Source organism: Dermacentor variabilis, chromosome 4, assembly GCF_050947875.1.
Source record: "Dermacentor variabilis isolate Ectoservices chromosome 4, ASM5094787v1, whole genome shotgun sequence".
NCBI lineage: Eukaryota > Metazoa > Arthropoda > Arachnida > Ixodida > Ixodidae > Dermacentor > Dermacentor variabilis.
Window position 1 is genome coordinate 117,222,740 of NC_134571.1, and position 16,610 is coordinate 117,239,349.

The 16,610-nt window shown below is 45.0% G+C and overlaps 1 long non-coding RNA gene across 2 annotated transcripts; it reads right to left on the bottom strand.

Moving 5' to 3' along the window:
* Positions 1–686: 686 nt before the first annotated feature.
* On the bottom strand, positions 687–16,066 carry LOC142577901 (uncharacterized). Of its 2 annotated transcripts, none has more exons than XR_012827097.1 (3): positions 15,991–16,066; positions 1,143–1,282; positions 687–1,003 (listed from the first exon to the last, which is right to left on the bottom strand). It is a non-coding gene; the product is annotated as an uncharacterized LOC142577901 (long non-coding RNA). The 2 variants fall into 2 exon arrangements; XR_012827098.1 differs by having other exon boundaries at positions 687–1,051.
* Positions 16,067–16,610: the final 544 nt, after the last annotated feature.

The window sequence follows — 16,610 nt, forward strand, 5'->3', positions numbered from 1 at the left end:
CTGTTCAATCTGTGGTGTTGTAGTATGGCGTTTTAATATAACGGTACGGGCTCCATAGATGCGGTTGGATCCCTCTCTTGCAAACTTTTGTAGCCGAGATTGCATGCTACATACAACCTAATCAGCATCATGTATAGGTGCACCGCTCTTATTTTTTCTTAAATGAATGAAAATTACTGCATGTTGTCATTTCGCGAACGCCTTTCTCATGTGCACCTGTTGCGTCCGCGCTCCGCGCTCCAGGGAGAGGCACCGGTCACCAGAGAGATCATCACGCCGAAAGAAGTCGAGTATAGGCGTGACCGGTCGCGCAGGCGTGAGCGGGACTACGGAGACCGGAGCCGCGAAAGGGACCGCTACCATGAGGACCGCTACCGAGACAAGGTGAGGGAGCACCGCAGTCGCCACTAAGTGGCCCTCTTCACCACCGCATGGTAAGCATTAGCCGCGTTTCTTTTTCTACTTGAAATTCAGTTCAGTACGCCACTATCTACTTGGGTCTAACTCACTAAAGCACGACATCGGCATTAGAATAAAAACCAAAACAGCCGATAGGTTGTGACCTAATCCCTCCCCCTTATCATGAAACCTTGTTTCCAACTTCGGACGCTGTGCCTCACCATACTGCAGGTGCTCCTGCACGCGCCAGATGCTTGTCATGACAAAATGAGGCTTGGGGCAATGGGAATTGGATGGAAAAATTTTATTTTTTCATGTGGAAAAAAAATCGCTACTTCTTTCTTGAAATAGCCTGGTAAGGTAAGTGTACAAGACATTGCAATTTCCAATTATGGTCATAACAAATTCGTGCAAGTGATATTTGAATAAGTACATCCATTGTAAAAACCACTTTTCTAAAGCAAACCATAGTTTTCAGCAGAAAGAAGCATCGTGTGTTAGCTAGAGCTCTCGTAAAATACCACGCACTGAGCTCACAGCATCAGAGGGAGGCTTTGCTTAACGTGCCTTAGTCTTGAACCCTTCCTTGACTGGAGGCTTGAGACTAGAAGCAAAAAAAATGAAAATAAAGTACGGAACGTGGTTTCATCAGCTGTAGGACGAAAAGAGAGAGAGAAAGAAGAGGACAGTGAAATGCACAGATTTGGAAAGGAAACAGCCATCATGCAAAGCACGACACCCACCTAGAATTTCAACTTGTGACGGCAATGAAGCGGTGACCAACACATTGCCGGACTACCGATGCGCTGATGATGAGTCCGTAATCGTCCAAAATCCCAACATTCACTTGGATACGGTAAGTGCGGTAACACCTCAGACTGATCTGCAAGACATACAAAGGAGGGCAGTTTCTGGTGTTGAGCTTTTAGCTTGGAGTGGAGAGGAGAAGGCCTTGGTCTAGGGAACAGACTGCATGCTTATTTTTCATCATTCATATGACATACATATTTGCAAACAAATTGACTCTACGTCCCAGCCTTGCAAAAGTGTGTGTCCAGTGAAGCTGTTGAAAACAACCACTGCAACTACTGGGGGTTATGCAACGCTTTATTGCTTTAGAGTAATGGTAACTGTGACAGCACGCTGCCCCCCATAGCGGTGCTGCAACAACATTGAAGTCATTTGATCGGCTGGTACTCTTATATACGAAAGGCTAGGAACGTCGCTCCTCTCGTTGCATGCTGCCATCACTGTGGCAGCTTGCGCAGCAATAATCGTTACCTGGAAATGATAACAATGCCAAGCTACGTGCTTGGCATTGTTATCAGGAGCGCCTTATCAATTATGTGGTTTGGATGATTGCTTTATGCTTGTTCTTTATTGAAATGTATACTGTTCTGTATACGTTGCATGAGCGATCTAGAGAATGTATGCACCGTTCACTTCGTTTTGCTAACTGCTTGAAGCCTGTGCCACACTGGGGTAGGGGCCACTGCTCTTGTCTTAGCACTGTCGCCAGGATCGGCCCACAATTTTGCCGATAGATGCGAACACGAAAAATGGTGACCAACTAGAGGCTAACAGCTTCGCTGTAAAATCAAAATCCAGCCTGCTTGAAGCACCAATACTTTAGTGTGCGACTGGGCAGCCCGCTCGCCCTGAGTGGACTGCCCACTCATAAGGAAAGCAGGCTAAACTGTATTGAGCGAACCGATAGCATTGGCCGTGCACAATAGTGTGAAGAGCACCAAACACTTCATAAATTAGTTCGGTAGAAAACTGGCCTGGCACCTCTTGCACTCTCAACAGGCTCCGAAAGCATGGGGATTCAATTTTTTTTTTTGTTTACCACCCGCTATTTGTTACCGGAATCTCGTCAAACCCACAACCGCGTGCTATCAAGCCACACTGCACAAACCCTGTACACAGTGAATCAAACGGCAACATAGAGGATTTCAGTGTTCCAATGGTGAAGCAAATGGCAATGCAGGCCATCGTGAAACAAGCTAAGGGTACATACACATTGAACCTGCCGGTGCCATGCTGTCGGTAGTACTCATCGCTTTCTCTCTCTACTTAAGGACAAGGGTTCATTGAGCAGAATGCAATTGTGTATTTCTTCATTGAGTCATAATTGAGCGAAGCATATTGTTTCGGAAAGAATGGCTTTTGGCCTAACTGGGGAGAGGGGTTAGGGAGAGGGAGAACGTGGGGAGAACTACTCGCGTACATAAGCACTAGGTGTCAAACAACCTGAGCCTAAATTACGTGGGAACTGAACCGAAACCAATATTCTCGCGAAATACTTGAATAAGAAAAAGATTCACACACTCCTTTAGCAACTCTTTGCGACTCACTGAAATCGTATGTCAATGAGATGTTAGCTAATTTTGACACTGACAGTTACGAAACACTTGCACTTCTGAACTTTGCTTCCTAGAAGCCAAACTTCAATTTTTTTTTATTCCGCGATAGAACTCCAGTGCCACACATCAGTGTGACGTTACGGATTTAAATGCATTTATGTTGTGGTACAATGGAAATTCGTGAAACTTGCCAAGTTCACTATTTGGCTCTATTACAATAAAATGTAGGCCCAGTTTACCGTTAAAAATAAATAAATAAATAAATAAATAAAAAGAGCCGTGCAGGACACCGTCAAAATTCATGACTTGATGTTAAGCTGGTGCGGGAACTTCAGTCGAAATTTAAGGGAGCCCCACACTTTACAGGCAACGGGACCATTGTCTGGGCAGATAGCCGAAGCGTATTTCATACACTATAGTGGTAACAGGCGCGTTAGCAGGGCACTTCTGTATTTTAGCTGAAAGAAGAGATTAATTTCATTTACGCCTCGTGACCCTTTCGCCTCTTCTGTTCCAGTCATTAAGCTACAATGAAGAGGAAAATCATTTGTGGTATGTTACCAAATTACCCTCCACCTATGCCAAGAATGGAAAAAGAAAGCCACTCTTGCCGCGAGAACGCCAGCATGGTAAGCCTGTACAGACGCGCAAACGAAAGACTGCTGGTGCCGTCGCCGTGAAGCGAAACTCCTGTACCAGCCAGCAGTGAGGTCTCTTCGAACCTAGTTGTACTTCTGTATGTAAAATGGTCTGTGTTGTATCCTAGAAAAGTCAACTTTGGAAGTTTCAAGGATTTTTGCACAACCGCAATGGCCGAAATCCACAAGAAAAATTATGAAGATCCCACGTACTGTGCGAATCGATGTAAGCGAAGCTTACCGTGCTGGATGCTTTGATTGACGATAATTAGTGGCGGTGTTGGCGGCTAAAGCTTAATTTCTTCAACATTTAGGCTACCACGAGAGGGGCTTGCTGTTAAACATTACCTTGCAGGTACCACTGCTTTTTGTCTGCCTAGTACATAGAACGCACAGGGAGAGATGTTTACTTGGGGCGTTGTAGTGTGCCATAATTTATAACCTCTGAGAGGGTTGAAGGTTGTCATTTCTTCACATGGCACATCGCATTGTGGCAGAACTAGAAAACTTGAATTGGATTATGGGGCTGTAGGTTCCGGAACCAGACTCGGACATTGAGGCAATCCGTAGTGGCGTACTCCGGTTTAATTTTGACACCGTGATGTTCTTTAACGTGTCCCAAAATCTAAGTGCAGTTGTGTTTTCTATTTCGCCCCTGTCGAAATGCGGCTGCCTCGGTTGGGATGGAATCCACGACCTCTAGGAATGTCATAGCCGTAAAGCTATCGCGGCGGGCACAGAAGTGTTGATTTGACGGTCGACTGCTTCCGTAGTGTCTGCTGGACTCTGCGGTGCGCGTTAATTAACACGGCTCTGCTTCTGCATGCCCTGCTTAAGTTGCCCGCTTGACGTATTTGCATGTAGTTTAATCTTTAGAAATAGCAGCAAGCTACTGTACCGTACCAATTATTTAAGCTTGGCCTGTTTCCCTGCAACTGCTCCCCCCTCCCCTCTCGTATATGAGAACTGCCTCTTCTCCCTCTCCTTCTCTCTACAGTCATTTCTGCGTCCCCTCTGGCCTGCAGAGGGGAGGCGGAGGGGACGCGCTGCAGTTTCTGGTAGGCTTCTGAGGGTGCGTATGGATAATTACAGTTGTCAAGAGGCTAATGTGGCGACGACCAGGGAGCTCCAGAAGGCACTGCGCGCATTCGACTCGGGGGCGGGGAAACGCGTTTCTCCCGTCGCCTTTCCCATCTTACTCGCGAATCTCATGCACTATCTGAACCACCCCTCGACGCGGTGTGCGCGACAGCAGCAGTGGGAAAGTCGAAGGAAGAGGCAAAGAAAGCTTGGCTATAAAACAAAAATCCGAGGACACCCAATCACTTAAGAGTTGTGAATGGGAAAGCACTAATAAGAAAGGTTTAAATTCACATTACTATAACAGCAGGATTAAGTGAAATGGCGTTACCGTTCCACAAACGAACTTTGCAGAAAGCGAGTTCTGGTATAGCGTAGCTTACGCGTGGAACGCTATGCTATTCCGCTTTGAATCTCGCATACATGGTGCACCTAAGTGAATCTATCTGTGCGTGAGTCCGGAAAGCGCGAAAGTGGAAGCCAGGACCGCTTTATAATTGTGCTTTCCATGTCCGGCGATCTACGCTGAACGGTACAACCAGTACAAGCTGTCTACCATAGCCTCCGAAATATTCCAATCTCGGAGGTCATGTGCCATCGTCACGCTTATCTCCCGACCCAAACGATGGGTGGCCGATAAGGGAGATGGGAAGAGAAAATATAGAAAGTCAACAAAAACAAACTGAATACCAGGTAATTTTTAAACTTCCCTTAACCACAACGAGAATCTAAGCTGTTCGTCATCCTAGAATTTCAAGATGCGCTTAATATTCCTGTCGGACAGCCTTTTGAATCATTTAGTCCAGTTTACAGGGGTTCAAGGCCTGCAAGTATTAGTCGTGAATGTATATATCGACGCTTCCAAAGACAAGAAGAATGGGTGCATGTTATGCCGATGTATATCGCCGAACCATCTTTGAGCACTGGCAACCACGCACTATGCTCCGCTAAGTTCACCGTTCACAACTTTATAAAATCGATGGCTGCCGTCTACTGATGACATACTAGTTTATATCAATTATGAGTGCGCGGTTAGCGTTCCAATTCAGTGACGAAGGTTGCCCTTCCAGGACGTCTAAAGGAAATGCCGGTTTCTTTTCCGGCGTGAACTTTCTGAACGCTTCTTTAATGGCCCGCGGAAGTCTGCGGTCGCCTCCGTAGTCACTTCATGAAAATCTGTGAATTCGTAACCAACAGTGATCTATATTCCCGTGTCCTTACAGCTTCTTATCCACTTCTTATACGAATTTTATCACTGATGTCAAAAATGTATACTTCGTGCATTTATTTTAGAAAAGACAGACAAAGAAGAATGACTACAGACAACAGCTTTTGGCAACATATCAAAGCTTTATCTCGAATGGCGGCCAAATCAACGCGCGGGAAGCAGCGTGTGGTTCTTTGGAACTTTTGAATTCGCAGTCATAAACGATGAGAATTATGCCCACAGAATATTGGATGACCACGTAAATTGGGCAACCCCAGACAACTACTATGCATTACACAGCATGCTCCAAAGACATTACACACAGGCGACACATGGGCATTTGCGAAATATTAGGGGGAACCACGCTTATCTGCGGTGCTCAGTTGAGGAGAGATGTAGATTATCTTACATTCAGAGTTCTAGAATTAGCGAATATTTTTTGTAAAGCGTTACGATATCAGCACGAATCATCCTACCAGAGGTTTGAAGTCAGCCGCCCGTGTTTAAACCCCCCCCCCCCCCAAAGGGAAACAGCAAATAAGTACAAAGTTCTAATATATTCTATCAAAACTTTACTTTCGCCGTATTAGAGTGGCTTATATAAAAAAATTGTTTTGATGTTTCACTTTATGAATGTCGCGACAGAGCCGCTGCAGTTAGTGACGTCACGCATTTTAAAATATTTTTCCACGTTTGGGCCGCTGCGGTTAAGTATTCGATGTTGAAACTACTGAAGTTCATTTTTTGGCTGTATTACAAAAGAATGTAGTCCACCTTCACCGATAAAATCTAGGCCCAGGCAGATGCCGTCAAATTTCATTTTCAAAATCATATCTGGTTCGCAAAGTTCAATGCGCCATCCACCCCGGTTTTGCTCTTTGGCGTCTTTTCGAGTCCCCTCGCCTGACAGGATTTTTCTTTTAAGTAGGAGAAACGGAATTTTCTAATGCAGCTCAGATTTTTTTTATCTTTGGTGTGCGTTTAAAATCACTCCGAAATTATTTTTCTGCAAACGCAATCAGTCGGTAGGGCAGGCCTTCATTGCGATCACCGAGAGGCAAATTCAAGTGCGCTGCCTAACGCGTCTAATATTAGGTTTTAAACATCTGCATCGCAGCATATCGCAGTAGCATCGTTCCGCACGTTTACGCCCGTCTCTGCCCACTCTACGTGGAGTATGTGAGCGATGTCACTCATTCGAGAGATCGATGTCTGACTGGCTTTCCACACGAGGTCATCGAGAGTGTTTGGATTAATGCCGCCTACATTAGGCTTATTTTCAATGGCACACGTATACACGCACAGTAACTAGTGCGCCTTCGAAAAGAAATACACAAATGCAATATATGAAGAGGTTTCTTTAAAACAATAGCGCGCTTTAACCTGAAAATGCATGAGGATCGATCGTCTGCTACAGCTTGCGACGAAAGGAGTTGGGGCATTGAATTATTGCGGGAAAGCGTTCCGTACGACAGGCGAAATTCTTATCGGTTCCACAAAAATTGTATCGGAGACCCTTCGTTCTACAGTTGTAAACCTTTTACGAGTGTCAAGATGGACATCTTTCAACGATACGTTGAAAGGGATTGACAACTGACCGGAATGTGTTGTGAGACGTTGATGGAAATGAATTTACCATGACTTACAGTGATAGAATCCAGCACGCTGTTCGAGATTTAATTAGGGATTATAATTTTAATTTGGCAAAGCAAGTCTGAAAAACCAGTAAGTGGCGAGACCTGGCGCTGAAATCATGGTACTTCGGATGTATTCTGCGAGTAAGTCGTAGAGTAAGTACGTAAGTCAACTGTTATTAAGTACAGCATAATTCTTGCTTAAAGTTCCAGTTAATATATGGCATTCGCGCAGTTTTCTATGCTTCGGGAAGCAAAACGCACGCGTGGCTACGGCAACGCGCTGAACTCCGTATCTCGTGCTTGGTTTTCCATCCTGGCGTTAACAGCGCAAAAGGTAGACGGGACTAAAACCCCTGCATCCACGTGCCACCGCCGCTTTCTTAAGTACCGACAACCTTTGTTGTGCGCCGCCTTTTGCCCTCACACCAAATCCGGTTCCGGCATTTCCGGTTCCGGCACTTCCGGTTCCGGCGTTTCCGGTTGCGGCGTTTCCGCTTCCTGGAGTTGCGCTGCGGGAATTTCCGCTTTGACTGCTGTTAGACGATGGTGAGGCGTCCGCGCGTGCTTAGCAGAGCTGTGGCAGCCACCATGAGAAGAATGCAAAGGTGACAGGCTGTTGTATTCCGCTGAAGTAGTAGATCGCGGACGCTGTTTTCCAAATGCACGAAAAACGGCAGTGGTCTCCGAGCACCCAGGCGCTACATCCCGCTGTACGTTGTCTCTCGTGGGACAAACCATCGCAGGTTGACGCGAAGCAGCGAACACGATCATATCGCTGATTACAATAGGCTGTGCTTCTTAGATGGAATCGCATTCAGAGTTTAAACCGCAGCTGGTACAATTAAAGCCTCTCCATCGACGCAAAAGTAAACAACGCTAAAAAAAAACACATAGCGTCACTTCCACTCGGAACAGGAAGCTGCAGCTACGCGAGTTCCGCTTGACGCCGGAAGCAAGGGGTGAATGGGAGAGGTGCGCGGAGGAGGAGGGTAGGTTGGCGCTACTTAACCTGGTCGGCGAAAACGTTTATGGAGGGGCTTTAGACGGGACACGAGGCGAGAAGACGACACAAGAAGCTCTGCCGAAATAAGCGCGTATTCATTTCCGCAAATGAGGACGTACCTTTGCACATGAATCTAAAAAAAAATAGTAATGTGTAAATGCAGCTTTTGCAGCACGCTTGTACACAACGCAAGGTCGATTCAAATAGGTCGCGAAGCTTCGGGCGAAAAGCGGTTCAGTAAAGATTGTCACCGACATCAGCATGGGGGGTTATGGGAGAAGCGATTGAAGCGCGACTATGTTTGGAGGGAACAAACATTGGGAAAGAAAAACGCGTTTTTTAATTCAAACGAGACACAATTAGATTCATTCAACGAAAATAAGATTCCTAGTCAATTTTATATATTCGTGACGAGTTAAGAAAATACAAGTTTCATTTTATTATTATTAATAAATGCATTTCTTTTCAGCGCCTATCGCTACAGGGGGCGTTGACGCCACTATCACTCGCAATGCAATGCACGTCTTGAAATGGGCTGAAAGGCGCACTCGTAAAGGTCACCTGTTGAAATACGCCCCCCTCACAGTTTGTGCTTTCTTGCTTGTTGAAGTTTGTGTGAATTTGGTGGCGCGGGTAGCTTCATAGCTTCTTAATCTGTTCAGTCAAAAGTAGTGAGTTACGACCGCCAGATAATTGTGTAGTTGTTTTCGTGTGACTGCGCTGGCCGACGGGCTTGGCATCCGACAATAGGATCAGCACTCTACACCTAAAGCTTTGGTCGGCCTCCAAAGAAAGTATGTTCTGTGCAGGGATGCGATTTCGACAACCGTATGGCTGGCCTTTTCCTGCATCGCTTTCCACGCTGAAAGCTCGGAACGCCCATCAAGTCGAATGGCGGGGCATTTGAATTTGAATATATAGCTCCAAAGGAAGGACAACAAAACAAATTTCGCGCCTTCGAAAACAAAATGACGTCACTTCTGCTTTTAACGGACATGGCGTCACATTATTTTTTCTTCCGCCGGAAGTGTTCCCACCACATACAGATGGCGCTAAGCCCCATGAACCGCAGATGGACCGCCATGTTTTGAACGTATGGGCTCCTATGGAAGCTTCGCTACCAGGTATATTTACCTTGCACAACGTAACAAACTTACGTAATATATAAATTGACATATCGAATTTGTCTACTTTCAATGATCTAATGGATGCCGTTTACACGGCCGTCATATCTGTTCTTGACTGAGAGCTATTAATTTATAAACCTCATGTTTCTATATTTTTTTCGAGCGTTCGAATTTTTGAAAATTCTTTTGACAAAATTCCGGCCCTAAATCGAACTTAGAACGGCAGAAAGCTGAGCTAGTCGCTAAGGATTCATTGTGCAAAAAAGAGGTGAGGCGTGCAGACAGGACACAAGATTAGAGGAGTGGAAGCAGAAGCGGCGTTCGTGCTGTCCAGTTCTCTACTCTTGCGTCCGGTCTGCACACCTTACCTCTCTTCTGCCTAAATCGAAATTCCGCTTCCATCAGTCATTATAATTTAACTTTATCGCTCGGATGCATTAAATTTCATTAAAATCGGTCCAGAAGTTATCTCAGAAAAACTTTTTTTTTTTGCGTTGAACAGGCCGCGTAGGAGTTGGGCCCGAGCTAAATATAACGCTGGGTGCCTCTATGCGCGCCTCCTGCCCCGCTCCGTACGCAGGGTGGCCTCATTCTTTGAACGGATCGTTTCTGCGCCGCCCGCCTTTTTCCATCACACTTTCAACGGCCACCACGTTGCGAATTTTGCAAGATAACCAGGTGCTGCGCGCTGCGGTTCTCTTCTCTAATACTTCGACAAATGGCTGGCAATTGTTTTCAAGTTCCAGACATCGAAAAAGAATTAGGCTACTATGGACGGTGAAGATTAAACAGTACAATTACGTTGACGCCAACAAATGACTCGTGTCCGTGGGCAATGCGAGTAGGCCTTACAAAAATACCTAATAACATTATTTAGAACTTCTACCAACTTTCTGTTTGCTTTATTGACAGTCTACTTACATTTACATTCTCGTAGCATTTGTTCATACACTGTCAAAACACTTGTTTCTTACTTTTGCATAAAGAATATTTTAAGTACACCGTTAAAAGACTTCCCTCTTACTTTTGTATAAAGAATAATTTCAATACAAAGTCAAAAGACTTCCTTCTTACTTTTGTATAAAGAATATATTAAATAAGCCGTTAAAAGACTTCCTTCATACTTTTGCAAATAGAATATTTTAAGTGCCCCGTCAATATGTCTTCTAGCTTTCGTCTATATAAAAACTTCAGTACCGCGTCAAAAGGCTCGTTACTTTTGTGTAAAGAATGTTTTACTATACATCATCAAACTATTTTTTTTCTGAAGGACATGTATCCTCAGTACGTCCACAGCTCGTACTGTTTGACGAAAAATATTTAGAATGGGAAGTAACTTGAGAGTTTTTGATATTTTTTTCTAACACACATTAGTGCCGATATATGACATACTCAGGAATCAAGCTCTTTGTTTTAAATCGTAGCCCCAATCGAAGTCGGTAGCGATTTATTGTTGACGGAGTGCTACTAAAATTTTTAAAGAAATATGTTCGTACACTGTTAGAACTAATCTTTTTAAAGGTTCTTCTGGACTACGTGAGCGTGCGGTGACGTCAGCGCACTCCGAAAAATTTGTTTGCGCTACACAACCTGACCGGTGTGATAGCTGAGTACTGTGCAGGCCGCGCACCAGTTGCACAGCTTTATCCCCGCCTTGGGGCTGGTTAATTAAAAGCCGATTTACGCTTGAGCCTTGACGCGTGCGGTGGTGCAGAAAACAGCACATTTCGCACACTGGTTCACAAATTTTGGTATACACTGGGCTCGCACATGCAGTGTAAACCGAAATGTGTGTACCAGTCTGCGAAATGCGCAAATTTTCACCCGACCACATGCGTGCGGGCAGGCGGGTGGTGCGGCGTGGGGCTCGAGCGTAAATCGGCCCTTACCACGCACTGCTATTGCAAGGCCACCAATTAGCTTTGCAACGAGGTAATCAGATCAGTGCACTCCGCGATATAAATAGTACGGCCTAAGCTGGGACGTATCAGCACAGTAGCGTCGCGATACAGCTGCTGCTGAGTGAGCGCGAGTGTCCACCTGAGTAAGCGCACAGGTCGAACAGAAAGAAAAGCTGACTCTGTGCAGGTAACACGTTTCTGTGAAAAAAGAAAGAAATTACTCTTACTGTATAAAAAAAATGTAGCTTTCTATGCGTCCCTATTCGCACGCTTTCGTCCCTGTCTCCTACCGACGGCTTCTGCACATTAAAGGTAACTAATAGGACGTTGCATCAAAGTGAAGGCAAAGTAACTACGTCAACTGATCTGCTTTACGGCGATAGTAGCTTGCTGTGTGTGAAAACAGATTGAAAAGAAATAATTATGCACTCTTAATATTCAGTGATTTCGCTTCACAACACGGCTACAAAATTTTGAGCTCCAACAAGTGGTTACCATGACATCTGTAATTATGGCATTTCGGATACCAAGAGCCAGGATATCAAAGGCCATGATTTTGCCGTGCTTCGGGCGTCTGAAAACTGCTAACGTCAAAGCCGCCACGCTTTGGACATGTATTTGACTATAAAAATACTACTACAATAGTTTTGAGCATTATTTTGCGCTGGGCGCCATGGAGCAAAATTTTTTCTTTGAAAGCGGCAAGCGCTAAAGGATGTTCGTGCGCAAAATAGGATAACAACATAATTTACCCAATATGACATTATTTTTCTATGTTTATTACATTTGAAGAAAAAAATCTGGTTTTAAGAACAATATTTGCCTCGAAATATAAAACTATGCAGTCCCGAAATGCACAACCAAATTGAGCCGGCTGTCTTGTCATTTTATTTTTTCAACCTCTGCCACGAGGTACATTCCTCCAAGTGCAGTTGCCAGAAAGGGGTGCGCACACAAAAGCCGGCCACATGTTTCACCGAGAAGCGATGAATGTCTAGGTCTGAGTCAACCATCGGAAGGTGGGACGAAGGGGGGCATATTTCGGCGTAAAAAAGGGTTTTTAGTTCCGGGGGGTCAAGGCGAAGCGGATGGATGGAAAGAATTTTACATGCCTATCTCGCGCATGCGCACATGTTTGACAGTGGTCCGAGTCGAGGCAAAGAAGGAGAGCGTCGCAAAGGAACTCATGGCGATTCTTCGTGATTTGGGAGAAGGAAAGTACGCTTAATTCTGTGCTGCAGAATTAAGCGTACTTTCCTTCTCCCAAATCACGAAGAACCGCCATCAGTTCCTTTGCGACGCCGGCATGCTACGGTCGCGCATTGTAGCAGCAATCTAGCTATTTTTGCTGCTGTTTATGCTTTATGCTGTGTTGTGCCTAATTCATCGTTGCAAGCCAACCAGCAACATGTTTGCGAAGCCCACGGTGCTTTCTTCGTTCCGTGATGTGAACGTTTCTGCAGCTTCTCCGCCAGCTGCGATGCAGTGTCGCGTGAGGTAATTTAATATTGGCACTGTCCGTGTTTTAAACTGCACACTGCACAAATAGCGAACAGCGGTTCCTCAAGACAGCACTGCGTTGAAGTTTTATCTGTCTCCAAATTATAATAAGAGGCATGTTCTTTTCTACCATTCTTCATAAACATATTATTTTGGTGTTATTTTATTTCAGTTTCTTATGCCGCATTTTGGCAGGTTATTATTGCGCGAACAGTAACGGCGTGAAATATTTTAAGAACGATTTTCTTACATACTTGAACTATGCCGCGTCATGCGGTTCGCTTAAAGTTGCTATAAACACGAAGCGTACAAATACTTAGTTTTCACATCATTCGCAATGACCTAATGTCTGGTAAATATTGTCTGAACATGAACTCACTCTTTGCTCTTTCCTACTCTGGCTGTACAGGATGAGAGATAGTCAAATATTGAACGTACAATTTCACGGCTCACAATGACATACGTTTCAGCGAACCGGTTCACAATGACATAGGCTGCACTGGTTAGACAAGTGCGAATGTGAAAGAAAATCGTTCGCACTTGTCTAACCACTGCAACCTATGTCATTGTGATGCGGTATTTTTTGACACTGATATTTTGTTTTCGAGTAAAAATAAACGAACACGTCAAATTCCAGAAGCGTTCCAATATAATAAGGCGTTGCTGAAAAATGCATCAGTCAGCCATTGGTTGCTATCACTGACAAAGAATTCGAATTCTTGAATACTGCTTCAAGCTCTGTAATCTGTTTATGTAAAAATAGATGACCCGGACACGTTTTGCACATGCTCGGTGCAGATAGCTGGCGCTTTTACGTTCTCTTTCCAAAAATAGACAGTTTTGAGTAAGCGCTCGCGCGCCCACCTTCTCTGCGTCACCATGAATAAACCATGTAATTGACTTTTTGAGGGAGCAAATTATTAATGCAGATAATTCGTTAAGAAAACATTTTGAGAAACTGAATTTATTCAGGCCACAACATTGGAGGCTATAACAATAGTTTTAGGCTGTTCCCTTTTTTGCGGAAACGACCTCGCACACTTTGCTAATTTTAATAACACGTAGAAAATACAACGCAGCAAAGGATATGCATTGCGAAATGTGCCCCATCCTTGCTATCTCCTCTGCAAGTAAACAGGGATGACAGTTACAACTTTAGACTTCATGTGAACCTTGTTAAAAAGCTGTTCTATGTCTGTGATGTGCTAACCTGAACATGATGTTAACACTGACCATTTTGTTTCTGTGCAGGCTTCACTCTGCAAACATTCGTAGAGACATCAGCTCTGAATGTAAAAATACATTATAATCGATACTTGCTAGAGATAATGCGACAGCTGCCGTGCCGTAATAACTAAGTCACTAATCATTTATCATTTTTTATTAGTTTCTGTATTACCTCTCTCACAATACTGTGTAAATATTTTTGTGTGAATAAACTTCTTTTAGTGCAAACTTGCATTTGTTTTCCATGTACATGCACCTTCTAGGTTGCATACTACCTTTTACCAACATGTTCACACATATTGACAAATTTTTACACTATGCTATTAGGTCTTATGTGGGACAAATGTTACTAGGGGGGTAGTAAAACGTCAGTAGCGAGTACACGTAGTACTAGCAACTGACGCACTGTATATTCTGGGGACTCTTCAGCGGCGGTTACTCCATGCACGAACGCATGTATGCCCATATAAGGCGTTCCGCGTCAACGCGCTGTGGAAAATGGTGTCCGCCGTAGCAGACGACGCTGTTGTCGCGTCGGGCGAGGACGACTTCGAAATACATGTGGTCGCCCCCGTCCTGTTCGCGAATGATGACCACAAGCGCACCACGTATACAAAGAAGTCGAGGAGGAATTTCAGGGAAGTCTTTCGGATTAGTATTCACCTAAAGGCATCCTCGCACGGATATACCATCGCGTCGGTCAAATTTCCAGGCGAGGTGTTTTCGAGCCTTCCGAAACAAAAGTTCATCGAAGCGCGCTTCTCCGTCCTACCGTCCTACGGATAAACAATACACCTTGGTCGGTACGGTCTACTGCAGAACCTCGTCCAATGTCATTGCGGCCAGAGATTGAAGTGAGCCTTCCTTGCAAGCAAGGAATTTCTATCCATAGGACCTACATTTGCGTATTTCTCTTTTCGTAAGGGTGCGCGGGCCTTTTTAGGAAAGGCATGCGTGGGTCCTACAAAATGGTATGCCGCTATTGCAACATCACTACCGTTTCCGACTCCCTTTGAAGAAACAAAGCAGGGTGGAGAACAGAATATGCCAAAGAGCTACAGCTTACTGAAATCAACAAAAGACAGTCTTTGGTACCTTGAATGAAGATAAGTATGTAGCACGCCTTGGTCCTTGCTCCTTATCTCTCAGGCATCCATGCGTTAGGTGCAAGGAGGCGTTGCAAGTAACAAGGTAACTATCAGACAAGCTCCGACAACTCGACGTAAATTCCCTACACCATTCAACTTATTTGTTACCTCACGGCGTCCGTTGATTGATCCATATTCTATAGCAACAAAAATTACCGTAATCAGAGTTTCTTCTTCTTGGGGCATTCGGTCATGTGTGCCGCATTTTTTTAAACAAGATATAGTGACCCTGCAGAAATCAGGAAAGGCGAGGACTAGTATTCTGTAGGGGTCCAAATAATGGACATGTCGATTTCGCCCACTGCTAAAGTTCTGCTTAGCTGGGCTGGAGTGCGCGTCAGAAGGAAACTGGCGGCTCTAGCCAATTCAGCAGCAGACGAAATGGAAATGTCGACTAGGTGGTCACTTGTAGAATAGTCCCCTCCTCCATGTAGCGACGAGTATAAATATAAGACCACGTTCCTCCCTGGGCTAACAAAAAATCGTACAGGTCAATACGGTAACAACTTGTAGCACCCGCGCCGTCATGTCTTGTTGACGGATTCCCCAAATGTCGCTGGGCCAGTTTTGAGCGATCGCACACTGCACTTTAACTGAATATTTACGGCACTAGAGCTAGGTAAAACCCAGGGCCTTCTGACCAGGGTGTTAGTGCAAAGCGTACGCTTCTTCAAACTCGCTAAGTATTGTGCACCTTACGACGGCGACATAACTAGCAATCGCGACTAAAATGGGGAAGCGGCGAACGAACTCTTACCGGAGGCGGGTTCGGGATCTTTTTATCGTTGGAGAAGAGCTTGAGCTTGGAAAACGACAGCACCCGGCCGTACAACCAGAAACCGGGCCGCGGTGAATCCGGGTAGCAGTACTGACCAACTGCGCAAGTCCAAAGATACACTTTAGGGCTTAAATTTGCTTCGCCACTAATAGACAAACACAAAAATGTAAAGAAAAACGCCTCTCTATGGAGGCGGCTATAAGGCCGACGACCATAGTGTCTGGCTCACACTCACCGCATTGGCTCCCAGTGGAATCCGTGAAGGTGAGCCAGGCCGTGTACTGCCACTCATCCACCAAGTTTGTAATCCGAAACTGAGGCGCTGGGTTCATGAACCTGCATGCGAGGGAGATAGTCGAGGCACGGTCATTTTTGACGAACACCGTTGTCACGCGATGGATACGCAAGCACGCGTCGAAACGAGCACTTAAACATGATGATTGCACGCGACCATAGTGAGAAAAACATGAACAAACAGCAATATACGTGAGTCACCGCATAAGTGCTTGTTCCTAGTGTCTGAATTACGCGCTGCCTGTAGGCACGAACATGGCCGACTCAACCAGCTTGCTCTCAGCTTTGCTGAATCGGTTTAAACT